The sequence below is a fragment of the Lepidochelys kempii genome, chromosome 2, assembly GCF_965140265.1.
Source record: "Lepidochelys kempii isolate rLepKem1 chromosome 2, rLepKem1.hap2, whole genome shotgun sequence".
Lineage (NCBI taxonomy): Eukaryota > Metazoa > Chordata > Testudines > Cheloniidae > Lepidochelys > Lepidochelys kempii.
The window spans coordinates 46,915,490-46,931,738 of NC_133257.1; positions in this window are offsets into that span (position 1 = coordinate 46,915,490).

The following is a 16,249-nucleotide window of genomic DNA, read 5'->3' on the forward strand; positions in this document are numbered from 1 at the left end:
TTCCTGACAAGACCCCTGTGCACAGCTACTGACAAAACCTACAGAATTCCAGTTAATCCTTCCCCCATTCAATACAACTATACCAAACACACTGAGCGCAGCTGCAATGCATGCAGTGAACGCCGGAATTCAAATCTATGGAACACAAACGTCACACACAAAATGGCACATTCTCTTAGAATGTCCTCATGCTACTTATTATGGTATGCTCCCTCACTGAACCATTCCCAGGGGCTATTGCTGGTTCCAGGGGGCAGAGTTAAGGTTGCTTTGTGAGAGTGGCCATGGATTTCCTGGTTGTCAGAGGTCCAAGTGTAGCTGAACTTGACATTTTGAAAGGGCACGGAGCACTACCAGGCAATATTAACACCACATTAATGAAGTTTCTGGGTATTTAATAGAGAAGGCAATAAGCTCAAAGACAAGAGTTATCATAACTGGAACTGAGAAAGAAATGGACTACAAGAGAATTAGGCCAAATAACTTTAGAACACAGACAAACGAATATGTAGAACAGCTCACCAAAAGTAGTAATAGAAATTGATGTTGTGCGCACACACATGCTATACATTACCTTCTTTTTTGTTACCGATTATATTATTGTTTTATACTGTACAATGGAAACCTGTTTTTACTCAAAAAATCAGTTACTCCAAATAAGCTGCTTTCTTAAAGGGATGAGTGAAATGATTCCTATACATAGTTTGTAGCTCTATCTATACAAGTTTTTATTCAATTTTTCATCTTTCAGAAGCAGATAAACTGAATACCATACAGTACTCAGTACACACTGTATTCTTTCCACAAGACCTTCAGTTTTGTCTGCTCTGAGTGGACATTCACATTCAGATTCAGCACAAACCTCCATTTTTGTGGCTGAAAACCTATAACAAAAAGGTGGGGTGGGGGAAAGAAAAAGGAAAAGAGCAACTAAGTCAAGACCATTTTAAAAAAATCAAGTCTTAATATAGCACCTTTCATGTAGTTGACATTTCTCTTCTAAGGGTCAAAACCTGCCCTTACACAGAGGCATGAGGTTTCCATTGAGTTCAATGCCTATCCAAGGTCAGAATTTATTTTAATGCCATTGGCTCCAGCTGTTCCTTATCCTGCTGTCCCTTATCCTTTCATATTTCTTGGACCATAGTATAAGCTGCCAGAGTCCTGATAATTTTTACTCTATATTTTAATCCCTCCCCTCTGAATACTAAGCTATATGAGGCACTTCACTCACCTCTTTAAGAAAACAGCCTGTTTAGAGTAAATGATTTTTTAATCAAAGGTCTCCTTTACACAGTCTAAAACAATACTGTAATCAGTGAAAGAAGACAGCAATATTTGTCTTACTTTGTATAGACTGTTTGCAATGTGTGTTTCATTTTAAATACATGAGACACTTAATAAAGCAAACTGACCTGAAAAATTGGAAACAGAATTATCAGGTGAAAAAACAATAAAAGGGTGAAATGAGATGTGTAGCAGCACTGAAAGCAGGATAATGTAAAGGAGACCTCATCTAACACCTGATTACACATAATACCTGGAGCGTGTGGTTAAAAATTAATGTGAACAAGATGAGGTAAGCAGTCTGATTTGTAAATAAAAGTCTTGGGCCTTTGGGGCGTAAAAACAGGATATTAAAGTGAATATATTTTCCAATAGGGCAGATTAAATAATGAAGCAATTTACTTGGCTTGAATTTCCCCAAATTTCCTTTACTGTTTGATCATTAGCAAAACAATTTTTGCTTGAACAAGGGACTTCTTCATCTTCTCTTGTTTGATTATATGACCTTGCAATAAAGTCCTAATAGTATTACAAAAATCATCTTCCCTTCACCGTCTACACAGAAATAAATAGAAATATAGGACTGGAAAGGACCTTGATAGGTTATCTAGTCCAGTCCCCTGCACTGAGGCAGGACTAAGTATTGTTTAGATCATCCCTGACACTTGTTTGACTAACCTGCTGTTAAAAACTCCAATGATGGAGATCCCACAACCTCCCTAGGTAATTAGGTCCAGTGCTTAACTATCCCTACAGTTAGGAAGCTTCTCCTAATGTCTAACTGTCACAGGGTGTTCTACTTATGGCTGGAGTGCCTCTTTCTGGCTGCAACTGGGGATTAGCTCTGCTAAGCCTACGATCCTTCCTGTGGTTGCACTCCATCACTCTCACAGTCGTGGGACTTAACTGCTCCCACTTCATGGCTTGGCCCTCCGGCAAGGTCACTACAGTCCTCCCCTTCAAAGTCTCTCAGGACCCACTGACCCAGGCAGTCTTTCCTCTCACTGCCCCTTAACAGTGCCATGAACATGATGTTCAATTCTTTTTTGCAACAATGACATTGTTGATTCATATTTAGTTTGTGATCCACTATAACCCCTGATCCTTTTCCACAGAATTCCTTCCGAGGCAGTCATTTCCCATTTTGCTTTTGTGCAATTGATTGTTCGTTCCTAAGTGGAGTACTTTGTATTTGTCCTTATTGAATTTCACCCTATTTATTTTAGACCATTTCTCCAGTTTGTCCAGATCATTTTGATTTCTAATCCTGTCCTCCAAAGTGCTTGAAACCCCTCGCAGCTTGGCATCATCTGCAAAGTTTATGCCATCTTCTCTATGCCATTAACAAAATCCTTTATGAAGCTTAAATAGAATCGGACTCAGGACAGACCCCTGTGGGACCCCATTCGATATGCCCTTCCAGCTTGACTGTGAACTATTGATAAATATTTTCTGAGTATGTTTTTCCAACAAGTTGTGCACCCATCCTATAGTAGGTAGGACTCCAGCTGTTCCTTATCCTGCTGTCCCTTATCCTCACTTCCAGGCTCTGCACAATACCTACACCTCTGCTTTTTCCTACTCCTGCTCCTGCTGCCCATGCTCATCCCAAGCATCCCACTTGGCTGCCTCTCTTGTGTCCCCCTCACTCCCATTTATGTGCATTCTCACCCTACGTTTGGCATTTCTAGTTTATACAGGTTCTGTAACCCTAGCTGATAGAATCACAAGGGTTTACTGGAACACTGCAAGTTACAACTCCAGCACACAAAGGAAGGACTGAATTTCCTGCTACTGCCCCACCCCCAGATCAGATACAACAACAAGAGCATACAAGACAACATTTTAACACTAATATATAGTAGCATCCATTGGCGGAGGTGCTATCTGTACTATCTGTACTGAACATTATGCTCCTTATACCAGCCTCAGCACTGTTGTATCTGAATTTCCTCTCCTTCTTTGTTTGCCAAATGACTGCTCTCTCATCTCACTTGAGTCCTTCCTCAAAATACACTTCTACCACACCTCAGCCTGTAAAACCAAAGGTAGGAAAGAAAACCTGGAAGTCAAAGTAAAACTACCTGCCTGAAGATCTGAGCCTTAACCAGTGTATCCTGGATGTTAAAGTGACTTTATACATCCATTTTTATTCAGCATTATATGGAGCTTCTTTCCTCATGTAATCTGCATTCTTTCTTTTCCCATCTTAATTTCAAGAGTTTATTTGCCTTGAGAGACGCATCACCTAAGCACATATCTCTGACCTGAGCTTTCTCTGGGCTCTGAATGAAGTTTTGTTGCATCTCTCTCATCCCTGCTGAAACTAAGATTCTGTCCATCACCACCTTTCCGGGCTGAAATTCTTTTGGATGCTAATTAATCTTCTATTGATTAGGCTAAAGGTATTGCTTGAAGTACTTTCTTATTCTTTCTGGGCCATCAATCTAAATACTTTAATTCTTCTACCTTATGAATAATTTCTAATTATAAATTTTTTTCCCAGTGGTATACAAAACAATTCCTGGCAAGGTGGTATCCAAGGTATCACTAAGTCTTCCACTAGAGGCAGGGAGGCAGAGATGGGGAGCTATTGGGAAAAATAAAAGGAGCTGACAGAGTGAAGAGGGAGGTCAGTAGTTTTCTTCTGTAGCGAGTGTATAGATTGGAAGATAGGAGTCTATCAGAGTACAAGGACACTAGCTTGGGGAGGTGAAATGGAGAGCATAGTAATAATAATTTAAGAGTACTCTCTGTTTATTTGGTAATGACCAAGAAGCTACAGGAGGAAAAAAACCCATCAGGAATAGCAAAGGATACAAGAGTTATTCCCTGCTCTTTTTGAAAAGTGCCATGGAATCATTCATTTCTACCTGCACAGTCATAAGGCAACATGGAGCCTCCAGACAAAATGTAACTGAAAGAAGGACAGCACTTTCCTGTAACATTAGCTTTGGATATCAGCTTCTGCTCAGAAGTTAGAGATGATGCTTAGAGTATGACACTAAAAGAATACTGTCAAAGTTAAAGTTCCTTAGGGAAATTATGCACTGCTTTAAATCTAAAGGATCTCAAAAGGGCATATGAATGGATACTCATATTTGGTACATATTAATCATTGATATCATGCAGCGAGCCAGCAGAACAACTACATGAGCAAGAGAGCAAATCAAAGAGAAGAAATTAAAATATCAGTGGGCTGACTGTGTCACAAAAAGAATAGGTCTTTGCATATAACAGAATGGAGCCCGATGGGTAGAATGGAAAGCAAGAGATACCAACAGTTGGCTTTGTGTGATCTATATTGTCACATTTTGACTGTGTCAGGGATGTTGATTACACTATGGTCCAACAGTCTTTGTGTAGTGGACTGAATAAGACTGAAGAGAAGGATTTGTCATTCCAGTGTTGTGTTTTTTACCTTCCTCCCTTTATCTTTCTGTTTGGTTCTAATCCTAAATCCATGGTTGGTGTTTACCAGATTCTCCCCTGCATTTAAATCTTTAATGCTGGCCCTTTTGTTAGTTACAGTCAGGCTCTTTGGCTGCTGCACATGATGGATTAGAATTCAATCCCATCCCATTTATACCAATAGCCCACATTGTCACCTCTACTTGAAATAATCCATCCAGCGTCCAAATAATTAGTTAACTATAGTTAGTATTTTGGCCTTCCTAGACTATGTGCCTTTTACATCAGTGCAATGATTTATAATCCTGTTGCCTTTCTCTTCTCAGCAAATCTATAATATTGTCCTTCTTCCTCAACCCATAATAATTTCCCACCAATCCAGTTTCTGCTAAATGTTCTCTTTAAAGATATTCAATAGTCTATCACAAATAATGTCACACTCTCATACGAACCAGCTCTCTACCATGGAATAGTTTGACTCAGTAGGGTTCCTTTGCATATAGAAAACAATGTAATATGCATTTTTTGTGGTTGAAAGACAACAAGTACAGAAGTTTTAATGGAATACATCTTTATAGTTTAAGTGCAGCTAGTTGCTTTAAGTTGCTTTCTTGTTTCATACAATGTGAAATCTGCTTTCTGTACCCTGCTCACCATGAAAGTTGCTACTCAGACTCTGGAATAGATTGTTTAGTTCACTTCACTGGTCTCGAGTCAATTAAAAGTAGAAAGATGTTTTACTCTTTTGTGATAGTTGTTGTGGATAATCTATTTTCTAACCAAATTTCACTTGTACCCAGATGTACTTTCCTGCATATGCAAATGTTTCCAGCTCCCATATTTTCCTTGCTTTGCATATTACATTTGTATATAAGGTGTATGTAGCTGATTTATACAGCATTCCAAGTCCAGTTCGCTTCTCCCAATATACTTTAACAATTTGATTAGGCAAATGGGAACTCCTGAGCTCTAATCCTAACTCTGATCAGTGGTGCTGGAACCAAGGATGCTGGGGGTGCTGCCACAGCACCTGGCTTGAAGTAGTAACAACAATCACCAAATACATAGTTTCCATCGTCAGCAACTATAAAAATTGTTCCAGCACCCCTGACTCTGATCCTCACTCATAGTGCAGCCTGGGGAAGTCACTAACCTCTCTCTTTCTCTGTTTCTCCATCTGTAAAATGAGGGTAACAATATTTACTTATTAATATCAAACAAATGGTGTGAGGATTGGCTAGTTAATGTCTGAAGGTGTAAAGTATTCTAGACAGCATTGCCAGCTGGTGCAATTCTTATCATAAGGCTCACAACATAGCGGGTTTTGTTTTTTAAAAATGTCCAGCTTCTAGAGTCATAATACTGCATGATAATCTCAGCTTCTTCTTTTATATATAATTTTCTGGCCAACATGGTTGCAGAGAATGACTTGAAAACATGACTGCGAATGCCTCAAAACCCAGAAGGCAAATAAAAAGAACCTCCATTTTATGATTTTTTTAAAAATATCACCTGATTTCTAGGCCAATCTCAAGGATTGTGAAGGACCCGACTCATGATTTTTGATTGTTTGGGGCGTAGCAATGCTTGATAAGGGACCTTTGATGGGCTAGACAAACACATAATGGAGCCCGGCAAGAAGGGGTTAATGGGTTGTCCTGGAGACAGGGAATGAAGCTGGCCTTTCCCTGTAACATCGGACAGCAATATCAAGCCTGGAATGAGGCCTCTTCTGCAGGATGAAATAAAAAGTGAGAGCTCGGCTGCCCTGACAGTCTTTGTTTTGAGGCAGAGAGAATGTCTGAGCAGCGCTCAACTAGTATATGAAGGAGCTGCCAAGCCTGGGGACAAGATTTCGACAGGACTCTGTAAACTCAAACCCAGGAAAGAGATGAATTTTGACTCTAGGCAGATTAGGTGGAGCAGGTGTTCGGAAAGGTGGGAAAGTCACCAGCTCACAGGAAAATTAGGTTACACGAGCTAGTGATGTCCCATTTTGAAGATCTCTAAAGTGTATGTCACTCACCACTATATGCAGGGCTCAACCACTGCAGAGCCTACTACTGCTACTGTATTCTACATATAGGTGTGTTGCCAGCACTTGATGAAAGATTGTCACCCAGAGAAGGAAAGTGAGGTTTGTGGCACTCTAAAGGCTTAGTAGCATGCAGTCTGATCTGGCAGTGCCATCCTCTTTTAGGACTCGTGTTTGTTCTCAAATTACATTCCATTTGATCTGCTAGAACTTCAAATGGCTTTTCCCACAAATTGACTCCTGGTCAGTGCAGACGTGTCTCATTCTTTTCAAATGGGAAAGAGGACAAATAGTTCATATGAGATGACAGTTTTAGAGAGACATTTATGCCTGTTTACTAACCCGTCATATGAAATGAGAAGAATTCATAATGACTAAAATCAAAGGATCGGAAAATAAGCATTACCTGAGAGCAGACAGCAGGGAAACTGTGGCTCTGGCAGCAGCCCAGGACACCTTGGTGGAGCCAAGGCTTATGCCCTCTGCTGTTTGGGCTAGTGGACTTGGCTGGCTTTGGATGGAGACTCTGTTACAGAGAGTAGTGGAGGCATTCTGCCCACGTCTCTCCTTTAGACAGCATTCTCCTGAGAACTGCTCCTCCCCATGTATCATCTTCCAGATGCAGGACTTTACAGCTCCAAAAGAGCCCTATCTAATTAAACAGTCAAGCCCACATTCTGCCTGGTTGCTTCACAAGCGCTAGGAGCCTCCCCACCTCTGACATATCTGCACAGCAACCGGGCGAAAATGCAATCTCTGTGCTCCCAGAATTGACTAGACACATGGAGAGGAGTATGATGCACTCCTGGAAAGGCTGCAGCACATTCTCTCTATAGGCTGGTGAAATCTTGAATGCGTTGTGCCTTCCTGACACAGTTTCCCCAAAAATTGTAAGAGGAAATTAGCAGCAATGGATAATTAGGACCCTGTCAGTGTTTAAAAAGGCAACATGTGAATGGCCATATGGAAATTTAAAACTCATGGTAAGCTCAATGGTGTATTGCTTTTCTGGTCAGCAACATGACACTGAGCTTATTTGGATGAAGCAAAAAGAAAAGGAGTACTTGTGGCACCTTAGAGACTAACCAATTTATTTGAGCATGAGCTTTCGTGAGCTACAGCTCACTTCATCGGATGCATACCGTGGAAACTGCAGCAGACTTTATATACACACAGAGAATATGAAACAATACCTCCTCCCACCCCACTGTCCTGCTGGTAATAGCTTATCTAAAGTGATCATCAAGTTGGGCCATTTCCAGCACAAATCCAGGTTCTCTCACCCTCCACCCCCCCACACAAATTCACTCTCCTGCTGGTAATAGCCCATCCAAAGTGACCACTCTCCCTACAATGTGCATGATAATCAAGGTGGGCCATTTCCAGCACAAATCCAGGTTATCATGCACATTGTAGGGAGAGTGGTCACTTTGGATGAGCTATTACCAGCAGGAGAGTGAGTTTGTGTGTGTGTTTTTTGGAGGGGGGTGAAGGGGTGAGAGAACCTGGATTTGTTCAGGAAATGGCCCAACTTGATGATCACTTTAGATAAGCTATTACCAGCAGGACAGTGGGGTGGGAGGAGGTATTGTTTCATGTTCTGTGTGTGTATATAAAGTCTGCTGCAGTTTCCACAGTATGCATCCGATGAAGTGAGCTGTAGCTCACGAAAGCTCACGCTCAAATAAATTGGTTAGTCTCTAAGGTGCCACAAGTACTCCTTTTCTTTTTGCGAATACAGACTAACACGGCTGTTACTCTGAAACCTATTTGGATGAAGGTTAAAGAAGGAAGCAGACAGCAACACCTTATTGGCCTAATGATTACATAGGCCAAAAGATGAGGAGGGCCGAGTTTTTGTTTCAAAGAAAAAAGCCATCAGCTAGTCCTAGCCCCCAGATTTAAACTTGTTTTAAAATTAATAGGAAGGAGTGTCTGGGGGGAGGGGAGGAGTTGAAGAGCTTTTGTTTGTTGGTAGAAACAGGTACAATGCTATTAATTTCAATGGAATTTCTGTAGTACGGTATATTGTGTACTGTCTCTTTAAAATGAGTCATATGCTACTACCAGGGGGCTTTTGATTGTGAGATGTTTCACGGGATGCAGACACTCAGGGTCTGAAGCAGCCATCTTTTTAGGTGTTAGGTATCTGATAAAGAGAATTGTGGTTTAAACTGTATATCCCAGGTGTCACTCTGGTTCTTGGGGTGCTGAGGCTGCACACACTCACAAGACAAGGACGACAACCTTAGCTGTCCGATGGTGTTAGAAAACCGCACAGCTTCAACAATTTATTCAGCAGAGAATGTGGCCCATTATATTAGGCTTTTTGCCATATTTACTTTACAAACTTTTTAATAAAAATATATTTTTTTAAAATGTTAAAAATGTTTTAACATTTCCATGAGCTCAAACAAGCCACTTAAGCAGGGACTTTATATCTATAACCTATACAGCACCTATCAAGTGGTTGGTGCTTAACAAGAAATAATAGTTTAAAAAATTGCACTTGGAAACAGAACTGAGAAAACAGAACTGACTAGAAGCTCACGCTATACAAAATACACTGGGAAAAAATGGCATCGGCACAAACAGAAGCTGAGCGCAAAGTGCTGGGATCCCTGTCTCTAAGGAGTGGCTCTACTGCACCAAAGGGACAGGATTTGGGGAGCTAGCACCAGGGCTGCAAAAAGCCCATACGTTAGAGCCAGTTGAAAAATTTGAAATGAAAAGTTCATTCTGTTCTTTGACCAGCTCTCCCTTGCATGTTACAGCATCCCCAAAGAAGGTACTTGTTCCAAGGCCAGCTAGTCAGGCTTGGTGGAGTGAAATCTTAAGATTCATATTTGGCTGTTTTTACTCTTTCCTCAACCCCCTGTTAATAGCAATGAGTGCTTAGATATCAAAATGCTAGGCACCTTAAAAATACAGTACCGTAAACAGATTAGCTAAATAGCAGGAAGTGTTGAATAGGGCCTTTAAAGTGATCAGAGGCAAAAATATTTTGACAGGGTTCTCTGGGAAAAGTCAGACAGAGGTTTTCAGTTTCTGGAATTTGTAGTCCTGTAAAGCTCAAAAGTGCAACATCCTTCTTTTGATTTATTAAGACTGTGTTGGCTGTACAGAATAGTACGATTGACTATGCCAGACATCTCCATTACACTTTTGTTAATGCTTCTGTGGTTGGCTACAGAGTGCTACTTTAGCTTTGCCCATTAAAGCCTTTCCAGGACGAAACTAAAGCCTTCTGAACTGTCATCCAGCGACCTCATTTGCTCACATAAATACTGGTCAAGTAGATGAACAGGTTTTTGAAAATACTCCACATTTTTCTCTAGAACCTTATACCCCAGGATCTCAAAGAACTTTAAAAACATTAGTGACTTAAGCCTCCAAACCCCTGTGAAACATTCTTATAACAGGCAAGCTAGAGCATAGCGCGATGAAATCATTTGCCAAGGTCACACAGGAAACTGTAAAAGGAAAAGGAATACTTGTGGCACATTAGAGACTAACCAATTTATTTGAGCATAAGTTTTTTGTAGCTCATGAAAGCTTATGCTCAAATAAATTGGTTAGTCTCTAAGGTGCCACAAGTACTCCTTTTCTTTTTGTGAATACAGACTAACACGGCTGCTACCCTGAAACAGGAAACTGTGACGTAGCTTGAAATAGAAGACAGCTCTCCTGATGTTCAGTCCTGTGCTTGAACCACAGGACCATACAAATGAATGCAGGCAGGTGTCGGACCTGAATATAGCAGATTTCCAGTTAAGATTATTAATAAGCATTTTAATTAGTTGAGTAACCCAACAGCAGTGCAATATATGAACCAAACTCCCTGACCTTGCAACCATATTCTTTGTGAAGGAAGCTGTACTATGTACATGCTGGCTGAAGCACTGGCTGAATGAGATTTGGGCTTTGAGTTTGGTTTTTTGAGGTTTTGTTTGTTTCTTACAATTCTTGCTCCATTAATTTTTAAGTATTTTTGGCACGCAGTAATTTACAGTGGACACATCCTTTCTGAATGCCCTCACCTGGAATAACATGGTCTCCAAGTTGCACCCAAGAATGGAATGTCAACATATTGTTCCCTCCTGGGAATTTGTTATCCCTAGACCTGTGTGTGTTTGGTTTTGAACTCTTTCCAGCCAGCTCTCTGCCAACAGTTGCCTTTCATCTTTTCCCAGTAGTTAACCTCTCCTCTATTACAACGGGAACTTTCAGCACTTTTGCCAGTGTTTGTGGGAGAAATTTCACCAGAGCCACTGAGGGTTACTGATTCCCGTACTTAGGCTGCTACTTTGATAACAACAGCTAAAATAACCTTTTCAGCAGACCTCATGCTCCAGTATCTTATTTTTATTATTTTAGTACTATGTCCATTGTGAGATGTTTGGCATTGGCTATAGTATTACTATGCTAAGTTTATCTAACCATAACATACTGTGTATCACAGCAGGGTCTCTCTGTTCTTTGAAATAGCATAATCACAAAAAGAAACAGTTATTCTGCTGCAGCGCAGCTGTGGTCATTGCTTAGTTCCAGTGTGAGCAGTCACAGCTAGGCTAATGATCAGAAATGTTTTCTAACAGAAAATTAATTAATATGCAAATGAATAAAAGAACTAATACATTTTAAAATAGTGTGTTTTAGCTTCTACACATTAGCAGAAGGAGTATTACAGTCGTGACTAGAGACCCTAACCAAAGGAGAAAGCACCTGGGCCACAAAGTATCAGTGAATACCGTGAAATTATTGGGAAGGGAAGGCATCAAGTGTCTTACAAATCTATTTCATGATATTCATAAGCAAGAGAAAATGCTGGATGAATGTCATAAAAAATGTGTGGTGCCTGCTTTTAAACAAAAAGTAGCACACACAATGTGTGCTAATTATTGCCCAATTAATAAGACTGTATGGGAGAAGAAAAGCATCTGCATGGAATGATTGGAATTTTGAAGTGTCAATATGGATTCATGCCAGAAAGGAGTACAATTAATGTCATATGTGTGCCCTAAACCCTGATGGAAAAGTAGTTCCGAGAAAATAGATGGCAACGGGGGATGGGCTTTATGGACCTGGAGAAGGCATACAATTGTGCACCAAGAGAACAAGTTTGACCAAGTTTGCAATGAAGTTGTGTGCCAGAAATATCCAGGAAATATATGATGAAGTGACTGCTGTAGTCAAAACTAAATGGGGCCACTATATGACTTTCCAGTAAACACTGGCCTGGATCAGGGGGTCAGTGTTGTGCCCCCTTTTGTTTGCAGGAGTCATGGATGTGATAAGCGAGAGCATACAAAAAGCAGTCCCTGGGAACATGCTGTTTGCGGATGACTTAATGATATATGTGGAAGATCTGGAGACCCTGGAAGCCAATTCTGAACAGTGGCAACATAGTTTTGAGGGGGCTGGACTTAGAGTGAAGGGTGGTAAGACGGAGGCTGTGATAACTAAGGGAGGACTCACCATAAAGAATATCACAGGCAGAGAGCTTAGAAGAGTGAAATAATTTAAATACCTAGGACAGATTGTTGCTGACAAGGGGGGCTACAATCATTCTAAACCTGGATGCAAATGTTGGGAGCTGATCCCAGTTATCTGTGACAAAAATATGCCAATAAAGTTAAAAGTTAGAGTGTATAAAATGGTAATTTGGCCCATAACGTACAGAAGAGAGTCTTGGCTAGACACAAGAAAGGAAATTGTGTTATGCTCTCCATAATAGACAAAGTTTCTGAGATGGTCAAATGGTTAGACAATCTCTAACCAATGGTTAGATAGGACACAAAATAAGGTTGTAAGGGACCTAATGCAAGTTGCTTCAATTGAAGACAAGTAGAGGTAGGCTAAGATATGTTGTTAAGGACATATGTAGTGGAGATCTAAGAGCTATATTGTTAGAATGCCTCTTGCAGTGATAGTGGATGGAAGGTAACCAAGGGGGAGACCAAAGGCTTGATAGATGGACCAGATATCAGTGCACATCGGAGAGACCAGTCTATATAACAACCTAGATACAATCACGAGTTTTGGAGAAAGGTTAAAGAAGTCACCTACCCTGAATAGGGAAGTAGCAAGAAAGAAGAAGAGGTCAAATAAAGGAAGAACTAATCATCAAAACTTGAACTAAGGCCTTTTTTGAGGTTCCAAAATGTTTGGCTAACTTTATTTTACCATGTTTTCAGCATTTTACATTAGCATGATTTGCATACTGAGGCCAGAAGCAGATGTGTTGAAATTTTTTTGGCTGCTTTTATGCTGTCTGAAGCCCAGTTTTGAAATCTTGGGATTATATGAGAATCTCAGTTTTCATTTTTTAAAAAAAGTTTCTATCCCTTTTCTTTTGCAGAGGAAAGCTTGAAAATGTGACCCAAGTGTGACCTAAAGATCTAGAAACCAAAAGAAAAATAAAAAGAACTCAGAAATTCATTATTTTCTAAAAAATCTCCTGATTTTTAAGTCAGTCTTATATTTTTCTGAGGCCAAACCCATGATAATTAATGCTTGGGGTTGGCAGAATGTCTGTGAAGCGGCTGAGTATAAGTTAGAGCAGCCTGAGGATTTCTCTAAATTACAGCAGGAGTTGGGCAGGTCCTCTAATAAAATGATACCTCAAATTACCTTAAAATTCCTGCTGCTGTTGGAGACTGAATTCAGCTTTCTGTCCAGTGGGAACAACATAGGCAATGGCAGCACAGACTTCATTGCATCTCTCCTCCAACCTGCCTGAGCCCTCCTATGAAGGAATCACTTGCAGGAGGTAGTTCAGTCTCCAACTGTCTTTTGATCCCTAGCCTCTCCCAAGTGCCACTTAGTGCCTGCAATATGGGTATCTGCCCTCCAGGAATTGTGCTGGTGCCACCCCACCCACTCGTATGATATGGACAAGTTTGGACAGTTTACTAAACTTCACACAATGCCTCATAGATGTTAAGAGCAACAGCACAAGCCAGCCTTCACTATGGCAAATGTGGCTATGTCTGCCTGCAGAGCTCTCCATTAATGAATGCTAAAGGGTGGAAAGGAATGTACGGTACAGTGTACTGGTGGTTTAGTGAATACATATTCCTTCAGTGCAAAACGAAAGAGCGCTTGGCTCCCTCTTGTGGTAGATTGATTACACTATGATTCAGGTTTCAGCGTAGCAGCCGTGTTAGTCTGTATTCGCAAAAAGAAAAGAAGGACTTGTGGCACCTTAGAGACTAACCAATTTATTTGAGCATAAGCTTTCGTGAGCTACAGCTCACTTCATCGGATAATGATTCAGGACATCATCACATGAACTGCTTTCAGTTTACGTACTGCACCATTTACAGTAGTTATCCTTCTTTATAAGGCTTCTATATAGTATATATGTAATAAATTTGTCAATAAATAAACAAACAATCTGGGCATAAATTTGAAGGACACAGTATTTTAACAGTTAATTATTTAGTTTTTCCAGTGGTTGAAAAAATAGCAGTAGCTCTCTCTCGTGTGTGTGTGTGTGTTTTGGGGGAGGAGGGCATTTGCTTTTAATCCATCAGTAGAAATGGGCTGAAGCAGACATTTGGATCCAAATTCCATTGGGATTTGGGGAAGTTTGGCTCTAGAACTGATCCTTAAGTGCTGAGGCTCCTTTTCTGGTAAGTAATTTTCATACCTTACAAATCTTGAGATGCTGTGTACTTATTTTGCACAAAGTCTACATACTCTGCAATGTCCTCTTGATCAACTGGCTTAAAGACAGAAAGGATCAAACTTTCAAAAGCATGCGTGCTAAATTACGCATGCATTACAAGCAGCCAAGAACTCATGCACCTTCTTGAATCATTCTAGAGAACTTAATAGGGATAAGGCTAATAGGTTTTTATAGAAGTTACTCTAAAACATTTGGAACTAAACAAAAAATGATAACCTTTCTGTAAAATTGTTCAGCCATCCTGTGGAATGTAATAAAAAGTATATCCTTACTATAGACTTGTATAGGCAGGTTTAGAATGGGCTATTAGTTGTAATACAGTAGAATCTAGAGGCCAGGGCACCAGTGTGTTAGGGGCTGTACAAATTTAGCTAATGTACTTAAATGGCTTCCATTACAGAAGTATCTGAGCTCTCCACAGAATCTTTATTGCATTTATCTTCACAACTGCCCATGACATACGGAAGTGTGTCTATCCCCATTTTACAGATTAGGGAAATGGAGGCACAGAGAGATTTGATGACTTGCCCAAGGGTACACAGACCATCTGTGGTGGAGCAGGGTACTGAACCTAGCTCTCACAAGTCCCAGCTAAGTTAGCACCTAACCACTAAACCATCCTTGTACTCTAGAACAAGCATAACAAAGAATGACCCATGCCCCGAAGAAGTAAAGTTTAAGTATAGACACCAGGTTGATACAGACAGACTTGTGGTGGGGATAAAGGGGGCGGGGAAGAGGGAGAATGGACAAGAAAACAATGACATTTTCCCTGTAACAGGCTGTCTTTAAGAGAACTATTAATGACCCACATTGGAAAGTACAACTGGCTGGATCCAATCAGTTTGCATACCGAGGAATCTCCAGGTAAAATGCAATTAAGGTCTTTGTTGGAACCTCCTTGGCAGTGTCTCTCCATTAGCTGCCCATGAATCCAATACCCAAACCAGGAACATTATATTCTCTTTCTCCATTAAATCAAATGTGACCTAATTTGTGTATTTCTGGTCAAGGCATTTCCTGCTGGCCCAAATATAATAATGTTTTACTTTCCCTGATCTAGCTTGGCAATCAGTGCAACATATTGCTGTTCAGAAATCTGAGTTTAGGTGTTGAGCTTTCAGGTCAGCCAAGGCTGTGCATGAAGCAGAGATGGTATGATCAGATCCTATTAGTCAAAAAGTGGCATGCTTTGTATTGTTCTTGTGGTGTAGGGGTATCCCTTGAAATAAATTGAGTCTGCTTGTGCACTCACCGTGTTAGATATTTGAGAAGCTGCTAGAACCTAGTCAAATCAGCAGTATGTACAGCTAGACTTTTCATGTTTGTATACAGTCAGTAAACAGGATTATTTTGGATCCAGCTGTTACTATTATGTAAAGAGCAAAAGACAACAAGACAAAAGACAACAATTCAAGTAATTCCCTCTTATCAACAGTTAAGATTAGTACTGATGGACTTCACAGGGTGATGTATTCAGTCCATCTTCACTGGAGCAGGCCTATTACAAGGTGTGGGCTTGAGGAGAGTAGAAAGAAGAAAAGAGAGCCTTGAAGACCACCTTGAAAAAAATCTTCAGTAAATAAACTCAGTCTGCTTCTTTGAATGGTATCTCATTTCGGAAAACAGCAGAATTTGTCATTGCTGGCAAGTCATAATCCAGGGCACAGTCAAGTCACAGACTGGTACCGATTAGAAATTCACTGACTCTTTATAAAAAGAACATGTACTGTGAGAGTGCAGTTAGTAAGCTTGTAGTTCTTGTTCTACCAATGTACCCTAGAAAGTAAGAAGGCAGGAACAGAGAGAGTGAGCAAAGGCTA